This window comes from Loxodonta africana, unplaced genomic scaffold (assembly GCF_030014295.1).
Source record: "Loxodonta africana isolate mLoxAfr1 unplaced genomic scaffold, mLoxAfr1.hap2 scaffold_32, whole genome shotgun sequence".
NCBI classification, from domain to species: Eukaryota; Metazoa; Chordata; class Mammalia; order Proboscidea; family Elephantidae; genus Loxodonta; species Loxodonta africana.
The window spans coordinates 1,559,211-1,585,456 of NW_026975036.1; the positions used below are offsets into that span (position 1 = coordinate 1,559,211).

The 26,246-nt window shown below is 36.3% G+C and overlaps 1 pseudogene; it reads left to right on the forward strand.

Moving 5' to 3' along the window:
• Positions 1–8,316: 8,316 nt before the first annotated feature.
• LOC135229499 (olfactory receptor 13G1-like) lies at positions 8,317–9,257 on the forward strand (annotated as a pseudogene).
• The last annotated feature ends 16,989 nt before the right edge of the window (positions 9,258–26,246 follow it).

Genomic DNA, 26,246 nt, shown 5'->3' on the forward strand with positions numbered 1-26,246 from the left:
TCTATTATGAAAACATTCTGCATCCCACTTTGAAATGTGGCGTCTGGGGTCTTAAATGCTAACAAGTGGCCATATAAGATGCATCAATTTGTCTCAACCCACCTGGATCAAAGGAGAATGAAGAACACCAAGGTCACACGATAACTATGAGTCCAAGAGACAGAATGGGCACATGAACTAGAGACATCATCCTGAGACCAGAAGAACTAGTTGGTGCCCGGCCACAACAGATGACTGCCCTGACAGGGAGCACAACAGAGAACGCCTGAGGGAGCAGAAGAACAGTGGGATGCAGACCCCAAATTCTCATAAAAAGACCAGACTTAATGGTCTGACTGAGACTAGAGGAATCCCGGCGGTCATGGTCCCCAAACCTTCTGTTGGCCCAGGACAGGAACCATTCCCGAAGACAACTCATCAGACATGGAAGGGACTGGACAATGGGTTGGAGAGAGATGCTGATGAAGAGAGAGCTACTTGTATCAGGTGGACACTTGAGACTGTGTTGACATCTCCTGTCTGGAGGGGAGATAGGAGGGTAGAGAGGGTTAGAAACTGGCAAAATTGTCATGAAAGGAGAGACTGGAAGGAGGGAGCAGGCTGACACATTGGGGGAGAGTAAGTGGGAGTATGGAGTAAGGTGTATATAAGCTTATATGTGACAGTCTGACTTGATTTGTAAACGTTCACTTAAAGCTCAATAAAAATTATTAAAAAAATGTGTATGGGATACAAAAACAAGATTTTTCATATAGAAATCTGGATGCATAAACTTTATTTCTTGTTGCATAAGGTAAATAGTTTTAAATTTGACAGCTTTCCTTTAATCAATTTTGGAAACACTCCAGATGTTGCTTATTGTAAAACTCTATATGCTTGTACTTAGGCTATGATATTTCCAGGCAAATTTTTCTCACAGGACATATGGACCTGAAATAAAAGATTTATTTCTGAAGAGATATAACACTTATTACAAAAATTAACAGCATGTATAAAATATCTGTCTTTATTAAACATTAGTTATTCTGTAAGGAGCCCTAGTGGGGAAAATGGCGCTGGGCTTCTAACAAAAAGTTTAGTGGTTCGAATCCACGAAGCCGCTCCTTAGGTAAGGATCTGCTGATCTGCTTCCATAAAGACCATAACGGTTTCAGCTGAGAAAATTCTATGGGGCAGTTCTACTCTGTCCCATGGAGCCGCTATGAATACTAACTGACTCCACGACACTCAACAACAAAAAGAACAGTTACTCTCTTTTAATTCATATGACTTGATCAAGTTAGATATATTTACAATACCTCTTGAGAATAAGATTCCGCATCTCTGTTAATCCTGTTTGTGTAATTAGAATTTCTTATGTGGAATTTGACAATTTCTTTTAAGGAGGTGTAATGCATCTATGGCTCTCATATTTAGGGAATGCTACTAAGGAAATTCAGGAAATGTGTCTGATTTATTCTGTACCCCTGTTCCAAAAGCACTGTAGAACTCTGTTAGCCATCCTGAAAATATATCCAGATGTGCTAATGGTTACAGGAGCTACTTACCAAAATAGTGTAAAAGACGTATACTGTCATTTACCGAAGCTGAAAACATTACCCATCAAATCATGCATCTACCAACAGTTAGATTGCAATTCACTGAAAACAGTAATAGTTACTTGATTTTACATTTATTTATATTGCCTCCCTGCTTTGTTGAAGTTATTTCTTTCATATTGAATATGTACAAATTGGAGTTTAGAACACAAGCAACTATATGTAGGCTAAACAGTGTTACCATTGTGATAAGGATGATTAATATGTTTGGGAAATTATTTTAGAATATGTAATTTATTCAATTAGCCTAAATGTTTAATCAGCAAAATGATTTCAAATGAGTTTCAAAGTTTTTCATTGTAAGGGGATGCTCTAAGCAGCTTCAAACACCTGGCAAAAGTAGGGCTTGTATACACATTTGAGTTACTAATTAATTTAATGTGCATATTCTAACTTTGAGAGACTCTGGAATAAGGAGAGTGGTGGGTTTAAAGTTAAACTTGGACAATAATCTCTCCACAAAGTTCGAGAATAAAGTGTTTTGGGAGTTATAAGTGGCTGAGGTTCTCAGAACCAGGCATTGCATTTGTTTGACAAACCCTGGGGAGACCAACCTTCCCAGTTTTCCTGGGACTGATCAATTTCCTAGGACATTGATCTTTCGGTGATAAAACTAGACAGTGTCGGGCTAACCAGAACATTGATCATTCTGCCTCAGTAGTGCCGTGGTTTGTACCCGGGCTAGAGACACACTCCACTAGCCCCGGCACATTTTTTCTTTCTATGCTGCACTCTGCTTCCCAGACACTGTGTTCTTCCATTCTTTCCTCTATCTCACTGATCACTTCAAAACCTTAGAAAACTGAGAAATATCAGTTTTCACCTCTCTTTCATTACTTAGCTGCAAAGCTAAGCTGAAGAAAATACAGCATCATCTTTGAACACGACTTTAACTAGCACCGCCTTTGACTTACCGTGGTGCATCGGTTAAGCTCTAGGCTGCTAATGGTCAGTGGTTTGAACCCACCAGCCACTCTGTGAGAGAAAAGACCTGGCAATCTGCTCGCATAAAGGTTACAGCCTAGGAAACCCTGTGGAGCAGGCCTACTCTGTCTAATAGGGTCACTATGAGTCAGAATGGACTTGATGGCACACAACGACAACTGAGGAGAGATGCCTAGAACAAAATTGTCTGGCAGAAATCATTCAGGAACATCAGAATATAGAGTAGATTTTACCTTTCTAGTCTCATAGAACACAGTGGTTGCTTTTGTGAGTTTCTAGCACCTTGCCTCACACATACTTAAAAAAAAAAAAGTTGCCGTCAAGTCTGTTTGGACTCATGCCGACCCCATATGTGACTGAGTAGAACCGTCCTTCACAGGTTTTTCATGGCTGTGATCTTTCTGATGTAATGATCACCAGGCCTTTCTTCTGAGGTGCCTCTGGGTGGGTTCAAACGGCCAACCTTTTGACTAGTAGCCAAGCACTGAACCATTTGCACTGCCCAGGCCCTTTACAATTGTGTCTACATTGTTCAAGTTGGAAATGAAGATATTATTTAAAAAAGAAGATGATGATGCAGAATAACGGGTGCTCTGGGAGCTGGCAGCAGCATAACATGGGTTCATAGGTCACAACATGACTTTTGACATTAGACTCCCTGGATTCAGATCCTAACATCACCAATGTCTGATTGTGTGACAATGAGCAAGTTCCTTAAACTTGTCATGCTTCAACTTCCTCATGTGTAAGGTAGGGACATTGATATTTTTAATTCTTAATTCTCCTGTTATCAAGATTAAATAAAGCAACACAGTGAATGGCATATCCATAAAGCGCCAATATGGACTGCTACTGACTGTGGTGTTAGAGTCAGCAAACAGGGTCACCTCAATTTAATGCCTCTAAAAAAGGGTCTGGAAACCCTGGTCGTGTAGTGGTTAAGAGCTATGGCTGTTAACCAAAAGGTCAGCAGTCCGAATCCACCAGGAACTCTTTGGAAACCATATGGGGCAGTTCTACTCTGTCCTATAGGATTGCTATGAGTCAGAATTGACTAGATGGCAACAGGTACGGTAAGAAGGGGTTGCCGGTGTTTATTTGGTAATGTGCCTGCATCCTGCTCAATAATTAAAATGAACATATTTAGTGTATAGGCTTATCTATTATACAACTTTATATATGTGTGTATACATACATTTAAATATTAACTATACTATATATGGAGCACTGGTGGTGCAGTGGTTAAGAGTTCAGCTGCTAATCTAAATGTTGGCAGTTCGAATCTGCCAGCCACTCCTTGGAATCCCTGTGGGGCAGTTCTAGTCTGTCCTGCAGGGTTGCTGTGAGTCAGAATCAACTTGACAGCAACAGGTTTGGTTTGGTTTCAGTATATGTATTAAATGACTTATGTATCGATTACATAACTTTCTTCTTATTCTAATACCTAATCACTATAAATAAGTTCTAGTGTTAAATTTAATGAAATTAATGCTCTTCCACAAACCAGTTAGTGCTTGTCAGTGCAATCTCTGCCCAATGTGGACAAAAAAGTCTATCCCTTGAATCCATTCCCTGTGCTGCCTGCAGGCTGTCTTTCTAAAATCTTGGCACATCCCATGTTACTTCCTCTTGCAGAAACTTCCAATTTCTCCCTTATTGCCTACAGTAGCACAAAATAATCCCTCAGAGTATAATAATCTGAACAAGACATCTCATTATACTTCGCCTCTCACAGCACTTCCTCTCTGTACACAAAGCTGCTTCCATCTGATAATCGAACTATTTGCTGTTTCTCACATTTTATACTTTATAACCTGTACTTTAACGCATTAGTATTTTTCCTTAGAATTTATTTTCTCCTCCCTTTTGCTTTTCCCTTCACACTTCTAGAGAACTGCTTACTTTTCAGAGACAATGTAACAAGCATTTTTTAGTCTTTCCATGATCCTAAGATAAAAATTAAATGTGCTATTACTAAATTAAATCATCCCTACTTCTAGTAATTTGCTCATTATATCAACATATGAAAGCTAATTGTACAAAAGTTTGTTTTCACCATTAAACCTCAGATAATTGAGAACATGCATTACATTATTGTAATCAAAGACAATAACATGCTGATTATTACAAAGCATGACCTATAAAAGCATCTTTATTGTAATTAGAATTAACTATCTTGCCTTTTACTGTCCCAAACCAATCTTATTGTTCTTACAATATAATACCCATTCAATTATTTCAAATATACTTTTGGAATTTTTTTCTTCCAGTAGATATTAAAAACTGTCTCATTATTATTTAAAAAAATTATATACTAAAACATAAGACTTGAAAATGACCGAGTTTTGGGAACTAAATTATAATTACCTTTAATTGGAAGCTTAATATGGGTCCAGATTAGGATAATAATTTACATTCACTATTTAATCTAAAAAACATGCCAATGAGGTTACAACTGTTATTATCCCATTAATCAGTGAAGAGCCTGATATTTGGAAAATGTAAATTAAAAATGCAAGGCCACAGGCAGAAAGACCCAGTGTTAAGATTTAGGCCCCATTACCATTAGTCTAACTAAATTTTACTGACTTTTCATCTCCAAATATTAATGAATAGTCAGTCTTCACCAGAGTCACCATAATAACTACAGCAAAGCTGATAATTCCAAACGAGATGACCAGAAAGGGACGTGACCAAAAGTAAATGGCTTTTGACTTGTAAGACTTAGAAAAACAGCTTTTGTGCTGATGTGAGCAGACTGTTGTTCTCTGAAAGCTGTGGCCTTTGGAGATACTAGAGTAATTTATACAAGCCAGACCAATCTCACTTGCAGAATTTTGGGAGAAATTATTGAACACTATTTGGACACCTGTGGGTAATGGGCAATAAATATCTCCACCCTGGACCAAAAGTAGACTTAGGGTTTTATGGTCCATAGATTCCTCCTCCTAGTGAAATGTGTCAGGGTCTCCTCCTGGATTCAGCCTCTTCTGTACAGTGTAACCCATCCTTACTCATGCAATCAGTACTGGGAACAGAGTCCAATCAACGCCATTGTTCCTGTGAAGGAGAATTGGTGGCATTACAAAAGGAGATGAGGGAAAAAAAAAATCTCCAGATTCTCTCACCTTTGCTTTTAACTCAGAGGTGGTGGACAGGATTTGTGCTTCCTACCTCCTTGCAACTGGCATTTTGTGTAACGTGGTTTTGTATCTTGGTGCTAGAATCTCTCCCTTATGCCAAGCTTCAGAAGATTTGATAGGCAACAATTATACAGATAATTGACTTTGATAAATAATATCATTTAGATGGATAAAAAAAATAGTTCTCTAAGGGAAAATTGAAGCTTTTTCTCTTTTTTTTTTCCTTCAACAGGGGGTGTTCCTTTTATATTGAGTACTTATTTCTGGGTAGGGCAAAAGTTTAATGCTCTTAACTACTAACTAAACGGTTTGAGGTTTGAGTCTATCCAGAGGCACCTCAGAAGAAAGGGCTGATTGATGATCTCCTTCCAAAAACTCAGCCATTGAGAATCCCGAGGGGTACAATTCTACTCTGAAATACGTAGGGTCACCATCAATCAGAATTGACTCGATGGCAACTGAGTTTTTTATGTAGGTAATGTCATGTAGGCTGGAAGGGGACTGATTTTTTTTTTTTTATAGATTCATCTCAAGAAATTTTGATGCCAGATCTCTGGTTCAGATGGTGTGATCTTTCCATACCCTTTTAATATCATTTGAAGCCATATTCAACACTCACTACTTTAACAATTGGTTGATATAATTTAGTTCAGTATCAAATCTTTTAAATATTTGAAGAAAACAAATTTGCATATATTTTCCTTCCATGAATCTTTTTTTTTTTTGTCCATTTGTTCTTGCAAATATTACTTATTCATGTGTTGTGTAACTTTGCTGTGCTTTGCCTAAAGGCATATACCAGAAAGGTTAATAACAATATTTTTGGAGTCAGACAATCTAAGTGCCAATCTTGGCCCACTCATTTATAAGATGTGTAATTCTAGCCATGGTTATTTTAACTCTCTGTGCAGTGTTTCATTATCACAACCACATTGAGACTTTAGCCTTCAGTTATTAAAGACTCAGTGTAAATTATATCATATCTGCAGAACCTGTCACATATCATATATCCAAGTAATGGTACTTGTTATGTTAGTGCATTACATGGAAAAGAAAATTAAAGTTAAGAATCCTCAATCTTGATTATATATTAGACAAAATCTTTTTTTTTTCTTGGTCTGAACAACTGCCAATTAATCAATCAGTAGCTTAAATTTATTTAGCCGGTTAATTAAATGAGGCTGCAAAACTACAAATTAGACTTGACTTTGGACCCACACTCAAAAAGGATTTGTATTTATGCTTCTGTTTAGGTATAAGAGAAAAATTACAAGCTCTAAAAAGTCGAGGGACACTGAAAAAATAAAGCTGTGAATAAATTCATGAGTATTTCAAAAACTTCTAGTAGATTCATCTAATCATGACAGTTCTAACAGCCATGAATTCATGTAAATAACATACTGTGCATTAAAAAAAAAGAAACTAACAAAGTAAATTAGCAAAAAGAAAACAGGTAGCAAAAATGCTACAGAAGTTTTGGGAAAGAATAAAATAGCACAAGAATTTCATTTATACTCATAGTAGCTGCTTTCCAGAAAACTGTTTCCAGCTGCCTCTTTTCCTTGGTTATCTGTCCGACACTTTAGCTCTGTCTATACAATATATGGGCCTGAGTCCCTGAGTGGTTCAATGGTTAAGCCCTCGACTGCTCGTCACAACCTTGGTGGTTCAAGTCCGTCCAGAGTGTCCTCGGGAGGAAGTCTAGAGATCTACTTCTGAAAAATCAGCTGCTGAAAACCCTGTGGAGAACAATTCTGCTCTGACACTCGTGGAGTCTCCATGAGTTAGAGTCAACTCAGTGACAACTGGTTCAGTTTCTAGTTTTTATATAATTTCTAATTTTTATCCCAAATTATCCAATTTCATAGAACTAAGTAATCTGAAGCTTATGAAAGTTAAATGGTTAACTTAAAACTGCAATAAAAAGATGCAATCCTAGATCATCTATTTTTAAACCCAATTATCTTGCCATTATCTGAGAGTATAGCAAGTGATTAGTTCACTCAACTTCAGCAATATGCTTGTCAAACTGAAGAAAAAGTGTCAAAGCAGATATATGATTAATTTTTTTAGTATTTGGACTGTAATAGTCAATGGCCACGTGGATATCCAGTGTTAGATTATTATGATAGGCGTTTTTTCCCTGAAATGTCCTCACTGTAATTAGCTCTGTTGTTCCAGTTATTCTTACTAATATGTTTCAAGAAAGACATCTAAGAATATCATGTGACTAACCAAGCTAAAGAGATATGTATTTATTTGTATTATATTTTCATGGGGTGTTTACATAAGAAAGTAAATTATTCTTAGACAAGTTTCAACTCAGAAAATAATATAGAAATATATGAAGGGACTTATTTTTCTTATCTTTTTCTTCTTAACCACTGGCTTTAGTTTGAGTCATCAATAGAAGAACACAAGTCAGAGAATGGCATCTGTCTGGAAAATAAAGGGTATTGTCTGGAAGGGAGAATTCCATCGTAACGGAATTCCTACTACAGAGTTGTATCAAATCGTTAAATTCACGCACACATGCTCACCACAGAAAATCTCCTAATAACAATTTGCAGATCCCTTTAACTCCCGTCATTCAACCAGTGCAATGTCAGTCATTTAATCGCCAAAGGGGGATGAACCACAGCATAGTGACTTAGTTCATAGTTCTGGGCCTCACCAGAAATCCTGAACTCCAGGGAGTTCTCTTTGTTATCTTTCTCTTCATCTATCTTGTGGCTTTTCTTGGTAATATGCTCATTGTTGTTGCCATAATTTATAGCACCACTATGTCTTCCTTCTGGCACTGGCAATCATGGACATCATCTGCACAACAAGCATCATACCCAAAATGCTGTGGCCCACACTCACGTCAGAGAAGATCATCTCATATGGCGGCTGCATGTCCCAGCTCTTCTTCTTCACATGGTCCCTTGGGGCTGAGATGGTTCTCTTCACCACCATGGCCTATGACTGCTACGTGGCCATCTGCTTCCCTCTTCGCTATAGCACTATTATGAACCGTCATATGTGTGTGGCCTTGCTCAGCATTGTCGTGGCTATTGCAGTGACCAATTCCTGGGTGCACACGGGTCTCATCCTGAAGCTCACCTCCTGTGGGCCCAATACCATTGACCACTTCTTCTGTGAGATACCTCCCCTTCTAGCTTTGTCCTGCAGTCCCGTGAGAGTCAACGAGATGATGGTGTATGTTGCTGACATCATCCTTGCCATTGATGACTTTATTCTCACCTTCATCTCCTATGGTTTTATTATTGCTGCTATTCTCAAAATCTGCACAGCAGAAGGCAAGAAGAAGGCCTTTTCAACATGCTCATCCCACCTCATCGTGGTTTCCCTCTACTATTCCCCTCTAATCTACACCTATATCTGCCCTTCTACCAGCTACACATTTAACAAGGACAAGGTGGTAGCTGCAGTCTATACTATTGTGACCCCCACATTAAACCCGATTGTGTATAGTTTCCAGAACAAGGAGATGCAGGTGGGGATTGAGAAAGTGTTTCTTCTCTGAAACGTTACTGGTTTCAAGAGACTATCAATGCTGTAGGCTAGAATCATCCCCTGGAACACCTCAGATTTTAATAACCTTTCGGTGTTGCCTCTACTCCACATTTCCCATTCTCTCTTAAGAACAAGTCTGTTTTACTCCACTGTAAGTCATTTCCTTAGCTCCTATTTTCTAAGATACACTTATTCCCTTACCTTTGCATCTATGTTGGCTTCTACACGTAATTCCACAAGTTTTTGAAATACTCTTCTTCATGAAAACTTTCCAAATTCATCACAGTGGGTGTAAAATATTTCTCTGATTCCTACCCTGCTCTTATCATTCTTATTGCCTCTACACATTTCATATTCTTCATGTGAACAATGCTTGCAATACAATACACATACACCCTCACATAAATATATATACATTGTGATATATATTACAATGTATATCTTAACATCCTCCTAAAATACTGCCTAATTTCAAATCTTATAAATTCATATACACAAATATTTATCTATACACATATTCACACATCAAACACATATATAAAATAAAAAAGATTACTTCTAATATTATAGAATCAGTTGTTCTAAGAATAAGATCATGTATCCAGTTTATATACCCTAAAACATATTTTATCATTATGAGACATATGTGTGACTTAGGCAGTAGAGATTTTCTTTGAAACCAGTGTTATAATCAGGGTTCTCTGCAATATCTTTTTATTGATGCAGGCATTTTTCCATAATTGTCTTCTTAAACCCAATAAGTCCACATCATTTTTGCCTGCCTTCAATATTTTACTCTATGGATACAAGAACCATATATTATTATTAAAGTCCATTATATAACATTTAACAGCAAATTCTTAGTATACAAATACCTAACATACATCAATAGAATAAATTTCTCTCAACACCCTCCAGCTAAAGACCACCATGAACCCACATGCAAGTGAACATATTGGGTTTATTTTCTTTTTGCAATAAATGAAACAGCATATAATGGGAAATCGTGTAGGGCCGCAGTTAAGAGAGTGTTGGAAGGGACTAATTTCAAATGGCGTTAGTTGATTTGAAGAAGGATCAAGGAAGTGACAATTTTCCTGGCTTGAGTGGTGTTGGAAATGAAGGCAATTATATCTAGGAGGCAGGAGGAATGAAACATTGCTAAAGCTATAATTGGTAAAGAAACAGCAGTCACTAATATTAACTGGGAAAATAAGATATTAGCCATTTCAGTTCTTCGGCGAGTGTTCTTGTTTTTATCTGTGCTCAGAAATGTCTATCGAGTAAGTTCCATCTTAGTAACCTTTTTCTGATGCTGGCGTTCAGGGATTTTTTTTCTTTTATTAGAGAATCAAGACGAGAACGCCATGGCCGACGTGATTGAGCCAGGCCAGTTCAGCTGCAGCTGTGAGAGACTGTCTTTCCTTTCTCACTTTTTTAGTGTTAAGTGTGTGGATTACCATCTCCATTATGCTCTCTTCCTTGTCAAAGAAAACTATGTGGAAGTCAATTCAACAACACAGGTTAATGCCTTGTAAGAGCCTGAATGTTACATAACCACATGACTGTGTTCCTTTTATGAAATTATGTAGTTAAAACACAGTCCGAAATACTGAGACCATCATTTGAAACATTCAAATGCATTTTTATCCATTTTTTTAATTTTAAACAAAAAAAATTTTTTAAAGGAACTTTTTTGGAACTCACGCCTCTCAGAGCTTGTTCCACTGTAGTTCAGGTATTATTCTTGCTCATTATTGCAACCAGTATTGCATTTTAAACATGCATATAAAGAAATATGACATCAATATATTTTGGACTGTCTTAAATGATTTTATAACTAATCCATTATACTGCAACATATACCTCACAAGACATCGGAGGTAATTAACTACGTATATCTAGTTGTCTAGAATATTTATGTATATATTATCTACAGGTCACTAGACTTTGCAGTTGAAATTGTATCTTTTCAATATTTCCTTACACAGCACTTATACCCTTAGCAGTGTAAACATCCATATTAAATTGTGAATTTACTGATCTTTCTAAGTTTCGGAGTAAGGGAACAAGAGTGGTTTGAGTCTTTTTTGCCATTTATTTGTTGATACATGTTATCAGGAGGGATCAGGCTCTGGAGAAGGACGTCATGCTTGGTAAAGTAGAGGATCAGTGAAAAAGAGGAAGACTCTCAACTAGATGGATTTACATAGTGGCTGCAACAATGGGCTGAAGCATGACAACGATTGTGGGGATGGCGAAGGCCTGGGCAGTGTTTTGTTCTGTCATACATAGGGTCGCTATGTGTCAATTTGCCGATATTTCAATGAGGGGTTTGGAGAATTAGGGTGTATGATGGATTTGAATTTCACTGCATCTAGTATTTTAATAGTGTTTCATGATGGGCTGGGCTACTTTGCTTAGAATAGTACTCATTTAGTTTACTTTTAGTTCATTAAAAAAATGTCATCTTACTGAAAGAAATTGTAGGGCAGATACTCGTTAGGTCTCTAACACAGCCAAATACTAATAACAGAGAAACTACAACCATCATGCTAAACCAACGGGAGATTTATGCTCATGCAACAGAAGTCTGATGTTAGGCAATCAGTGGTATCTCTAGCAGCTCAGTGAAAGAACTAGGCTTCTTCTATCTTTTTTCCTAGGATCTCGAATAGCTCCTGAATTACTAAACATTACATCCATGATCCAAGCGGAATGAAGACTAAAGGATGAGATGGTAAAAGGGAAATAATTTTATAAGGCTCATTCATGCTAGAAGCACTATTTTGGCCATTACTACTTCACTAACCAAACTCAAGCTAAGTACTGGTTGAAAGAGCAAGTTTTAAAACTGGGCAGTTAGTATCTTTGAACGAATTTGTACTTTACACATGTGGGGAAGAAAAGAGAGTGTTCATGTTACGTTGGTTACTAATAGTATCTATCACAACAAATGTATCTTACCTGAAGATCTGAGGTCACTAACTTAATGGTTGAATAAAATATAGATTGAGAAAATGAGGATGCTAAAACTGAGAACACTACCATAACACAAACTTCAATATGCTACTGGTAGAGGCTATAAAGTTAGCCAGGGTTTAATATGGCTTGGTTTTCAGAAACAGGTATTCAAAATTGTATTTCTCTGTGCTACATGATGCCAAGAAGCAAGCAATGTTGGAATTCAGATAATTTATTTAAAATGTAGATTTCCTTGTAATACAAATATGGGAGTCAAAAGGTCAACTCCATCTGAGGATGTGGGTTCATTTAGGCCACACATTTTTCTAGATAAATGCATGGATAAAGGTCTATAAAGGGAAGATATGGCCATAGAAAGTTCTTCCAGGAAAATAGAAGACCCTTTATTCTGAGTTAAGCAAGGAATAAAGTATTTGTTTGAAAAATTCAAGCAACTTGAGTTAAATTAATTTTTTAAAGTATCCGGAAGTTGGCCACAAGTGAAAGCTCAAGGTTTGGCTCCATTGCCCCAGATCCCACTCTGGGTTTGCATCTTTCCAAGGATATGAAATACTTTTTACATTTCAGGGCAAATTATTAGGTCACAATAGCAGGATATGGATTATGAACTTTTATGGGATTAAAAAGAAAAATTTGACTATGATCTGCATTGAATGATTTATCCAGAATAGTGGCTGACATTTTTATTTTATTGTGAACCTCTGAAGTTTTTTTGTTGTTGTTTACTGTCACATATATACTTCGTTCTTTATATCATATATTATATTATATTAAAATAAATAAAATTATTGAAGACAAAATACATGATATTTAAGATTTTTAATTTACTTTATTCATGGTACTTTTTTTGCTTCAAAAGATAATCATTTGCATTAATAATAATATCTGTAGTAAGAGCAATGTGATTGACTATGCCTCCATATTTTTGAAATCTTATCTAATACGTGGCTGTTAGTGAATAAATGTCCTGCTTCTAGGCATATTATATTGTAGAATTTACACTCAATAACTACTAGGGCTAAAAATGACACCTCACAACACATCCCAGTGCCGTCAAGTCAATTCCGACTCATAGCGACCCTATAAGACAGAGAAGAACTGCCCCATAGGGTTTCCAAGGATCACCTGGTGGATTTGAACTGCAGACCCTTGGGTTAGCAGCGGTAGCACTTAACCACTATGGCACCAGGGTTTCCTCACGACACACAGTACATCAATATAGAATAAATACATTAGTGGTTGTGCTTACTAACTCATAACAATTTTCAATATCTTTCAAAAATTATGTAGGCATGCTGTTGAAAGTTTATCTTACAAGTAAATCAGAAGCTATTGCAGGCATGTTTTCTTTAAAATGGGTAGAACACCTATCCGGGCTACTTCTTTTGTTAAAAACAGATTAGAAAATTATGTTTCTACAGGTGTTAAGTATGCACACATGAGGTTTTACAGTTCATTTGATTACATCATTTTTGTTAACAAATTCACAAAACAGTAGATATATTTTCAAACATCTGTTTTTTTCCCTTTATTGCCACCTTCTTATAAAAGTTAACTTTTTTACTTATTTTTAAAATGTGACCTCCGCATTGAAAAAATAGTGTGCTCTTAAGCTGGAGTTTGGTAGCATGAAAATGTCCCTAAAAATTTCATCAAATTTTGGAATTTTTTATTGGGAAAAAAAAATGCCTTGTGTTGGAACTATTTCAAATTACTTTTAAAAAAATTGCAACAATTTTTAAACTGTTTTCAATAAGATTAGGACTGTAATTCTGAGATAAAATACATGAACTCCTCAGTACAAATCATTCAACTTCTTCAGTAACAACAAAATTTCAAGTTTAAAAAAAAATTCATGATGCATTTTACCTTTAAAATGGACATATTTTCTATCTCTGCCCACTGAAAAGACTTAGAAATAATGATCAATACAGTAGCAGTGAACACTCCCAACCCTGAGATTGTGATATCTAAAAAAAGAAGAAAAAATTCCTATCAAAAGTGCCACAGCTCTTTGGGGAAATGGTAGGCTACCAGTTATGGATATAATTTATATATGGCAAGCCAGGAATTTGTGGTCAAACCAGAAAACATGATCGCTATCAAAAATGAATAGGATCATGACAAATGGACTCAGAAATCAATTTACATGCTTCCACTGGCAAAGATTGGGAATTTGTGCAACAATACTGATAGTAATTGTAAGAAATTTAAGACATCAAACATGTTTAAATTGGGGAGGCCTAGAAAATCTGATACGGCAGTTTTACTCTTTGTATAAGGTTGTTATGAGTAGTTGCAATCAGCTCAATGGCACACAACAACAACAGTGCATGATCCTAAAATATTTGGGGAACTTAGGAGGATTTTAGGGAACAAACTCAGTAAATTTGGTATACAGGTAGCACCCAATTTATGACACATTTGAGTTATGACAAGCTGAACTTATGACCATCCTTTTTTTTGTACATATTATCATTAGTAATATGTTGCAGTATGTCATTTGCTGATGTTATCATTCTCAGATGTTCACTCACAGATGTTCAATTTTGTGTTCAAAACACTTTCAGATTTATAAAGATACTGATAATAAAAGGCTATAAAAATGAAAAAAAAAGAGGCATTCAACAAGTAATTATGAATTATCTAAAAAAATGAAAAACATCAGCAAAGAAATACAGGTTGCAATAAATGACCAAATAGAAATTACATAACTAAACATTACAATAACCAAACCAAACAAACAAAAAATCCTGATGATAGGGTCAGGAGTAGAGATGGCAGAAAACGGAATCTGCGAACTTGGAGACAAAGAGAATTTGCTCAGCCTTAACATTGGAGAGGAAATCGACAACAACAACAGAAAAAAAAAGATTGTTATCATTGACCCATGGGACAATAACAAAAGACCTAATGTTCCTATCTTTGAAGCTTTGGAAGAAGAGAAGAAAAAACATGGGATAAAAGATTTGAACAAATAATGCCTGAAACTTCCTAACTTGGATGAAACACATAAATCAACAGATTCAAGAATCTGAGAAAACTGAAATAGAGTAAACCCAAAGATATCCATGCGAAACTGTATCATAATTAAATTTTGGAAAACTAAAGACAAAGAAAAAATCTTGAAAGCGGCCAGAAAGGAACAATGTATTACCTAAGAGCAAGACCAACTCAAGTTATAGTGGATTTCTCATCTGAAATGATGGAGGCAAGAAGGAAGTGGAACATTTTTCAAGTACTAAAAGAAAAGAACTGTCTACCAAAAATACTGTATCTGGTAAAACTAATGTTTTTTTTTTTTTTTTCCTGGAATAATGGGGATATAAACACTTGAAGGAAACAAACACATGAAGGAAAAGTAAGAAATTTGTTGCTAGCAAAAAAAGATCTATTACTAAAGAACAATTACAGGAAATTCTAAAAAGGAAAAAAAAAAGGAAATTATGACAGAATAAGGCTGGGAACTTTACACCCTCCACTGCCGTACTTCATAAGTTCCTTCTAAAACAATGAAAAACCAATAAAGAATTGGGTAAAAATAGGTATAACTATAACAGACTACCTTTCTCCTCATAATTTCCTTATATCATATTTGATGGTTGAACCAAAAATTATAACATCAGTGTTATAAGAAAACTATACTGTTTGATATACTAAAAAAACAATTTGAATAAAACAAGATGGAATTCTTAGAAATGTTCAAGTAAGCCACAGGAAATCAACAAATGAAGAACAGTAATGAAAAACTAAAGAAACAGACCACCACTAATATATTAATAATTAATTTAAATGTAAATAGTGCAAGACTGTTAACCAATTAAAAGACAGAGATTGAGAGGATACTTAAAAATACATGACCACACTACGTGATGTCTTCACAAAACTCACTTAAAACACAATAACATAAGTAGGTTGAAAGTAAAAATAGAAAAAAAGATAAACCATGTTAACAATAATCAATAAAGCATAGGAGTGACTACGTTTAAATCAGATAAAGTAGACTTCAAATCAAAGAAAATTGCTGGGTAAAAAGAGAAATAGTATATAATGACAAAATCAAAACAACAACAACAAAAAACCCAACCAACTGAGACGAACTAGTGATCCTAAATATCTATGCACCAAACAACAGGGCTTTAAAACACACAAAACAAAATGAATTGAGTTGAAAGGATAAATAAAGAAATCCACAATTCACTTATAGCCAGGTATTTCAGCATTCCACTCTCAGCAATTTAAAGATAAAATTAGATATAGAACTGAATAAAACCATCAAACAACAGGGCCTAATAAACTTTTCTAGAGAATTCCATTCAAAAACAGCAAAACATACATTTTTCTCAAGAAACCATGGAACATTCTCTAAGAAAGACCATATCCTGGGTCAAAAAACAAACCTCAATAAGCTTAAAATAATTGAAATCATACAAACTTTATTTCTGACCACAATGAAATAAAACTAGCAACTGATAACAGGAAGAAAACAATCAAACATTTATAAATAAAAAGTGTTTCTAAACAATCTATGAATAAAAGAGGAACCCTCAAAAGAAACTGAATAAAAATGTGAATACCATATACCAATATTTGTGATATTTGCTTAAGTAATGCTAAGGGCAAACTGCATAGTACTGAATGGTAATAAAAGAAAACTAATCCATGATGAAAGGAGCCAGAACAGTGTTTGACTCTTTGGGGCTTGGGGCTTGGGGCAGGGAATGACTGGAAAGGGGATGGGATGAAGGAATTTTCTGCAGCGATTACAATTTCAATACTTTACATGGGTATATACATTTGCAAAAACTCACTGAGTAATGCACTAGCATTTGTATATTTAACTGGATTTCACTCAAAAAATGATACATTAATTTTGTGTAACCTCAAAAATAAAAATAAATGGAAAAAAAAATCCCATAAGCAAATAAACTAAGCTCTAATTTTTGATACATAGACATCCTGAAGCATTAGGAGGTGACGTGACCAATGCCTGAAACTTATTTTGAAATAAATGAAGATGAGTTGATGGCATTGATAAATGTAGAAAAAGACTTTGATAAATTGATAAAGGATACAATGATGGTTCAGTGGTATAATTCTCATCTTCAACATGAGAGACCCAGGTTAGATTCCTGGCCAGTGCACCTCAAGGGCAGCCACTACCCACCTGGCAGTGGAGGTGAGCATGTTGCTATGAGGCTGAAAAGGTTTCAGCAAAGCTTCCAGACAAAGACAAAATAGGAAGAAAGGCCTGGCAATCTGCTTCTGAAAATTAACCAATAAAAACTCTGTGGTTCACAATGCTCTGATCTCATTGTGCACGGGGTCACCACATGGCAGAAGCTGATTCAATGACAGCTAGGTAGCTGACAACAAAGACATATTCATATAAGGGGCATAAGTTGGGCATTGGATTTAATACTTAGTCACCCAAATACATTTAAAGCAAAGGTTGGTAAGAAATCTGAGATATATGAGAAAAACCAAGTAAAAATAAAGCTAAACAAGCAAAATTAAAGTTTGTTTTCAGATGCATACTGATCAATTCCCAATAAAGCAAAACCTTTAAGTAAGTATAATATATAACCTCAAGGAGTTAAGAATGACGATTTTATAGGTAGCATGGAGGAGAAAAAAATACAAGAAGAACCAAGTGGAAATATTGGATACAAAATGTAATTTCTAAAAAAAAAATCTAAAAAATGTGTTAAATACCAGAACAAACATAACCATTTCTGATTATTCTGCTCAGTTATTAGGTAAAGAACTTGTCCTAGGCAACATCCGGGCAAAACAAATTGTTTCAGCAACATAATCATTACGAAAATAAGATAAGTATATTCACTCCTCACTTATGGACCTGGTTTGGCTCTAAAGACCAGGCCATTACGTGAAAACTGGTGCTGTATGAAAATGGAGGATGACCACATCAGATCACAAAATGGAAGATGACTACATAATTACATAGCTGCCAAACCATTGAGAGTCATAGCCCAGCCAACTTAACATATAACCTTAACCACCACAGCCAGTGTTAGTCTTGCCTCGCAACATGACATTTGTTACTGCCAGACATATGTTGTTAATGTGCAAAGGAGTTGGATAGGAGATTTTTTACTATTGTCATAAAAGTGAAATGTTGGATAACGAGATAGTCAATAAGTGAGGAGTAGGTGTAAAGGTAAGGAAGGAGACATTTGAAGATATGAAAGAGTTTTATTTATTTGAAGTAAGATTACAGTTCCACTTCAAATGTGTTAAGCAATGCCAAACAGCAACAAGCAGTATCCCCTTGCTCTGTTTGAAAGACTGCCTCTTGGTCTATGTACAGGCTTAGCATGAGCATAATTAAGTGTTCTGGAATCCCCATTCTTCGAAACCTTATCCATAAATTTTATGATCCACATAGTCAAATGCCTTTGCATAGTCAATAAACCACAGGTAAGCATGTTTCTCATATTCCCTGCTTTCAGCCAGGATCCATCTGACATCAGCAACGATATCCCTCCTTATTAAGTCTTCATCTTAATTTGGCTTAGATTTCTGTCAGTGTCCTGCTGCAACTGTTTTTAAATTATCTTCTGCAAAATTTTACTTCCATGTGATATTAACCCTTTCATGGACCATGGGATATGTATGCTGGCATCATATTTTCTGCTCCTGGAGGTTTGTTGGAAACCCTGGTGGCGTAGTGGTTAAGTGCTATAGCTGCTAACCAAAGGGTCGGCAGTTCGAATCTGCCAGGCGCTACTTGGAAACTCTATGGGGCAGTTCTACTCTGTCCTATAGGGTCGCTATGAGTCGGAATTGACTCGACAGCGCTGGGTTTGTTTTCTTTTTGGTTCGGTTTTGAAGGTTTGTTGGCAGGCATTTGAGCCACTTTATTACGTTCCAGCATCATTGTGGATAGTGGTGCGACTGCCTACAAAACAAGCAAGTTGGTCTGTGCCACATGTGCGTGTTGAGAGCTATTTGTATGAGGGGATGCTTCCTGGAGGGGTGATTGTGTGAAACTTGTTTCGTTTGGCTTCTGTACAGTGAGATAAGGCTTTCAAGTATGTTTGCTATTTCCTTCATGTTATTGGGAAGGTGCAGTTACTGACGCCTTTGAATTGTGGTATTGGCGAAGAATATTGAATATACCATGGACTGCCAAAAGAACAAACAAATCTGTCTTAGAAGAGGTACAGCAAGAATGCTCCTTAGAGGCAAGGATAAGGAGATTGGGTCTTACATACTTTGGACATGTTGTCAGGAGGCATCAGTCCCTGAAGAAGGACATCATGCTTGGCAGAGTACGGGGTCAGCAGAAAAGAGCAAGACCCTCAACGCAGTGGATTGACACAGTGGCTGCAACAATGAGCTTAAGCATAACAACGATTGTAAGGATGGCTCAGGACCGGGCAGTGTTTTGTTCTCTTGTGCCTAGGGTCGCTATGAGTCGGGACTGACTCGACAGCACCTAACAACAACAACAATAACAACAGTTATTAGCATTCAAAAATATTCAAGTAAATGAGTTATTTTGGGGGTGAAGACAATTTGTGATGCACTTCCTAGGCCATGGGACTGCTATGTCCAAAGCGTGTAGTGTGCTTCATTGAACATGGTACTGATATGGCCCCTCTAAATCATACTGGTAACAATTATGTGCAACAAGTGCAATGTTTATACAGTGTGTGTTTGTGTGTGTTTTTGGAAAGTGGAATAAGATATTTTATGGTTCAAGTGTTACCAGGAAGTGTGAAGCACCATGAGACCAATATGCCCCGCATGTTTGATGTGCTTCATGGAACACGGGACTGATATGTCTTGCTGGCGGTTGGTACCCCATTTTTTTTCAAAAGAAAAACAAAACTACCAACAAACAATGATTCAACATTCCTACCATTAGTTATGGCATCACCAAAAAGTCCCCCAAAATACATAATTTGTTCATGAAAGTGTTAAAGATATTGTTTGACAATTTTTGGCTTCCACTGGATCCCCTTTCTTTGGAATGGGTGCATATATAGATCTCTTCTAGTCAAATGGCTAGGTAGCTGTCTTCCGAATTTCTTGGCACAGACAAGTGAGCATTCATCTGCTTGTTGAAACATCTCAATTTGTATTCCATCAATTCTTGGAGTCTTGTTTTTCACCAGTGCCTTCAGTGCAGGCTGGACTCCTTCCTTCTTCCTGGTTCTTGATTATTTGTTACCTTCTGAAATGGTCAAACATCAGCCAATTATTTTTGGTACAATGTCTGTGTATTTCTTCCATCTTCTTTTGATGCTTCCTCTGTTGTCCAATATTTTTCCCATAATTCATTGCTGTGGAGTTGATTCTGGCTCATAGCAACTGTAGAGGACAGAGTAGAACTTGCCATAAGGTTTCCAGGGAGTGGCTGGTGGATTTGAACTGCCAACCTTTTGGTTAGCAAATGTAGCTCTTAATAACTGTGCCACCTTGAAACACAAGGCTTGGATTTTTTCCTCAGTTCTTCCGTTTTGGTTTTCTAACTCCATTTCTTCGCATATTTCATTATAACATTTTACTTTGTCTTCTCAAGCTGCCGTTTCAAATCTTCTATTAAATTAATGGATAATTTTTTAGAGCTTCTCTTATTCTGGGAGTTCTCTAGGAGTTCAAATGGTTTGAAATTGAATACTTTGACTGAAATAACTTGTCAGTTAAATCTATCTTAAGATTTTTGTGTTTTTCACTGACCTGCCTGAATGTTTTACCAAAATAATAGCATTTTTTTGGAGTTCTGTTTTTGAGAATTCTAGCCCCAGTTCTTTTGACTTTATGAGTGAGATTTGTTTGCAAACTTTTAACAGTCAAATAGATTCGTATAAAGCAACAGTGTTAAATACCATGTTTCTTAACCAAAAAAAATAAAATAAAATAAAACACCATATTTTAAAGCAGCTGCAGTTTTAGTATAAATACTGTGATGTAGTTAAAATATTAAAAAAAAAGTTATGAATCTAAAGTTATGTCTTCAATACTGAAATAAATGGCCATGCCAGGAAAATGAGTTCTTTCTTTGGATTGATGGATTTACTTCAATAGTCGATCATCATGTGGAGATGGAGGTTAAACGTAGGAGGTTTAACATAGGAGTTCAAACAAGCCCAAAGGCACCAAGGGGAGATGGTGTTGCTCTTCTACCACCTCAAGTTAATGGGCACACCGGTGTGCTCCCCTCCCGTGCTCCCGCTCCCAATGCACTTGCAAACAGACGTGCTCCTAATAATCACATATTGTGTATCAGAATTGCAGCTGATCCAAGGAGAAACTGAAAACTTTTTCTCAAAGTTTGTCTTTGATTTCACTGTTGTGAAGTTCCTCTGAAGTGAACGTGGGACTTCATTACTGTGCTGGATGCTAGCGAGAGCTGAGCTGGGAACTCAGGGGATGTTTTAACAAGCTCTTATCCTCTAGGGATCCAAACTGCATATGCAAGTGCATATAATTTCCTCCATTTAATTAAAACTTTTTAATTATTATATTGAAACACTCTAACAAGTTCCCTGGCATGCCCAGAGCTGGGGTTTAACTGGCAGGGCTCCCTTTTTTATTTTCAAGGTCCTAATTGTCATCTTGCTAAGTAAAGAAAACAAAGCTTCTTTTCAAGGCTTGCTTGCTGGCTGGCTGGCTGGCTTGCTCTCTTTCTTTTCTCTCTCTCTCTCTCTTTCTTTCTCCTCTTCTTTCTTTCTTTCTTTCGTTTTTAATCCTCTGTGAGAGACAATCTAAGTCTTTGCTCAGTCCCGATGCTTTTAACCTGCGCATATTTTAATAAAACGTCTCACTGGGATGCCAAGTGATTATCAAGTTAGAGAAACCTTCCTACCATCTCAAGGGAAGTTCTCTGTGCAACATGTTTGATGAGTCAAAGCAATCAGATTTTGGATTGAAATTACTGGGTAATACTGTTGCGTTTTCTTTGTTCTCAAACAAAAGCTTTTTGTTTGTGATGTTGTTTTTCACATGTGCCCTCACTCACTTCTATGAAGCAGCAGGCCACATTGGCTCCCGCATTGATAAAGAGGCTTCGTGAGAAAAGATACTAACATTAATCAGTTTAGATTTGACAATCTAATTAAAAGAATCATACTCCATTGCCCCTTTACATGTCCTCTTCCTACCCGCACCCTCCCTCCCCCAAAAAAAGCATGATTGGATGCTAGACACAGGCTAAGATATTAAATAACTGATCACTGATTGGGTTATAAACAGAGCCAATCAGGGTATGTGAAGAAATGAGTTATAAATGTAAAACTGTGACAGTCAAAGCACAAAGAGCTCAATTTTGGATGTTGAAATTCTCATTGAGGGATTTGTAAGTTTCCAGTCTCCATCTTCACTTTTGTCCTTAACATTTTTATTTTGAAAAATGCCACATTTTTTCAGTAATCTTAGGTTTCTGCTGACATTTAATATCAGTGAATAACCATGTTTTATCTAAAGATGCTTCCTGCCACTACTGTTTTATAATTATCATCACTTATTATTTTAGCCATTCTATGGAGGTAATTTATGTATTTAAATATTTGATTTGAATGTAACTCTTTTGGAATGAAAAGTGAGTGAAATACAGATCCTGATATGTTCTTCCTCAGATACTATGTCTGTCATGGGAAATACGCTTCATCTCAGATGCAAGGTGGCTCTTTTCAGGATTCTAAGGCAATTTGGGGCATATCGGAAAAGGCTGTCTAGGTCAACATTGGGATTTACAGCGACCTCCGGAAAGGGGAGTGAAGGAACACGCACCAAGATTGAAATACCACATCTCCCATTCTTCTATTTCATTTCTGTAAGCACTTTATTTGTCCTGTATGGAATTTTCGTATATTGTCATTTGGCACTCTATGACACTGTTCTCACTGAATTTTCTGCATCAGGATTATTCTTATTTAATAGATATTGCCCTATATTCGGAGACGCTGGTGGTGTAATGGTTAAGTGCTGAGGCTGCTAACCAGAAGATAGGTAGATCGAATCCACCAGGCACTCCTTGGAACTCTATGGGGCAGTTCTACTCTATCCTATAGGGTTGCTATGAGTCAGAATCTTTTGTGTCAGTGCCCTGGATTAGCCTTACAGCTACCCTTCACTTATCAACTACCTCATTTTCCAACATTTCACATTTACAACAATAGTAAAAAATCTGCTATGTGACTATTCAGCACATTAACAATGTACATCTGGCAGTAACAAACACCGAGGTGTGAGGCAAGTGTAATGCTGCTGTAATGGTTAAGATTATGTGTCAACTTGGCTGGGCCATGATTCTCAGCGTTTTGGTAGTTATGTAATGATATATTTTGGCAGACATGTAAAGAGGTAATTTGGCAGTTGTGTAATGATGTAGTCATCCTCCATTTTATGATCTGATGTGGTCATCCTCCATTTTCTCATAATACCAATTTTTGCATAACGACCTGGTCTTTGGAACATAACCATGTCAATAAGTGAGGAGTGGGTGTACTTATTAATGTATTTTCTGAAAGTTCTTCAAACATAATTATGTGCTTTCTATTATGAAACTGCAAGCAGTTATAATACATATAATTTGCCTCCCATTCTTAAATGAAAATTATCATTTCTATAATTTGTCTATCCCTCATTTTATTTCTACTTTAAAAAAATACATATAATTGGGTTCAGTCAATCTATCATCATTTTCTCCTCCATTATGTGGACAGCAGAGCAGTTTTCATCAATACCTTATCCATGCTAGCTTCAGTAGCCTTGTCAGTACATCAGTTTGAATATAGGTAGATGTATCTATAGTGTAAATTCCTAAGCATGGATGACAAATTGGAAATGCTTTTGAAATTTTCATAAATAGGAAAAAAAATTATCTCAATAAGAGTTATAAAACTTTATCCTCTCATCAGTCTTGCTTTTACACATCCTTGCCATCAGAGTATATTGTCAAATTTTGTATTGTTGCAAACTTCAGTGTACTTTTAATCAGCATGTTTTCATTATGAATGAAACTCAATGTATTTGTCAGGTGTTTTAAAACAAATTTTCTCTATTTTTTTGATGAGCTATCTCTTAGTTTCTTTTGCCTATTTTTTCTGTTCATTTGTTGGTATTTTTATTCTTGGTTTCTAAGAGCCCCTTTTCAAGGTTATAAGTTGAAATTAAAAAAAGGAATAAAATGTAATTAAATTAAAAAGTCCTTCAATATTGTAAAAATGGTATAAAAATTTTGAAAATATTTCCCTTAGACATGATACATTTTTCAGTGCAGATTTTGTACTTTTTATGTCAAATTAATTTACATTTCTTTCATCAATTCTTGATTTTAAGGCATACAAAGACCTGCCCCAAACTAATTGCACATATGTACATTCCCACCAGCAATAATCAGAATTCCAGTTACTGAGTTGTATGTCTTTTCCATTTTATTCATTCTAGGTGGCATGAGGTAATATTATATTTTATGAATTTAATTTGCATTTTTATGATTCATAACAAACGAGTCCATTTTCATATTTGCTATTGGATATCCTCTTCAGGGAAGTACGTATTCAAGGCTTTTATCCATGTATCTATTGGGGAAAACTAAGTCCTTGGGTGGCACAAGTGGTTTGCACTCGACCACTAACCTAACCAAAAACCCACTGCCATCGAGTCAATTGCGACTTGTAGTGACCCTGCAGGACAGAGTAGAACTTCCCTATAGGGTTTCTAAGGCTGTAAATCTTTATGAAAGCAGACTGCCACATCTTTCTCCTGATGAGTTACTGGTGGGTTTGAACCACTGACCCTTTGGTTAGCAGCTGAGCACTTAATCACTGGGCCATCAGGGCTCCTGACTACTAACCTAAAGGTAGGCAATTCAAACCCAGCTAGCAGCACCATGGAAGAAAGGCCTGGAGACCTGCTTCCATGAAGTTTGCAGCCAAGAGAGCCCTATGGAGAAGTTCTACTCTGTAACACATGAGGTCGCCGTGAGTCAGATTTGATTCAATGGCAATGCATTGTTGTGTTTTTTGTTTGTTTGCTTTTCTGTGTTTGTTTTATTTTTTCCTATTGAGATAACTGCATTTTTTACTATTAATTTGTAGGAATCCATTATATATTGCGGCTATAAGTTTATTGACAGACATTTGTATTCCAACATCAAACTCTCTGGGATGCCTTTTCACTTTGTTAATAGCACCTGCTGATGAATAGAAGTGATTAATCTTAAAATAATTCAGTTTTTTTTCTTCCTTTATGGTTAGTGATTTTTTTTTTAACCTGGTTTAATAAGTCTTCATCTACCCAACGTCATAAAGGTGGCCTTCTTTACATTCTCTTAGAACATCATTATATTATTTTTTCACGTTTAGATCTATATCCATTTACAATTTATTTTTGTGTTTGGTATGACGTAGGAGTCAAGAGTAAATTTTTTTTTTTCATCCATTGATACAGTACCATCCTGAAAAGACCACCAAGGCTTTTCTGTACTATTTTCGTCATAAATCATCTATATATTTTTAAAGCGTTGCTGTCAAGTTGATTTTTACTCATGGTGACCCCATGTGTTACGGAGTAGAACTGAGCTCCTTGGGGTTTAATCTTTATGTAAGCAGATCCTAGGCCTTTCCTCCATGATGCTGCTGGGGCAAGTTCAAACAGCCAGCCTACTTTTAGCAATTAAGTGCAAATAGTCTGTGTCATCCCCTTGCACTCTATTTCTATCTCTCTCTCTATGTCAGTCTCCTTCTTTATCTCTATATATGTAGTACCTGAGTGGTGCAAATGGTTGATATGTTTGGCTCCTAACTGAGAAGTTGGAGGCTTGAATCCACCAAGAGATGCCTCAGAAGAAAAGCCCGGTGATCTGCTTCCAAAATATCAGCCATTAAAAAACCCATAGAGCACATTTCTACTCTAACACACACGGGGTCACCATAAGTCAAAATCAATTCGATGGCAGCAGGTTTTATGTATCTATATATAATATCTCTGTGTAAAGATATACAGATATGATAGATAGATAGATGATAGATGATGATAGACAGACAGACAGGTAGGTAGGTAGGTAGATAGATAGGTAGGT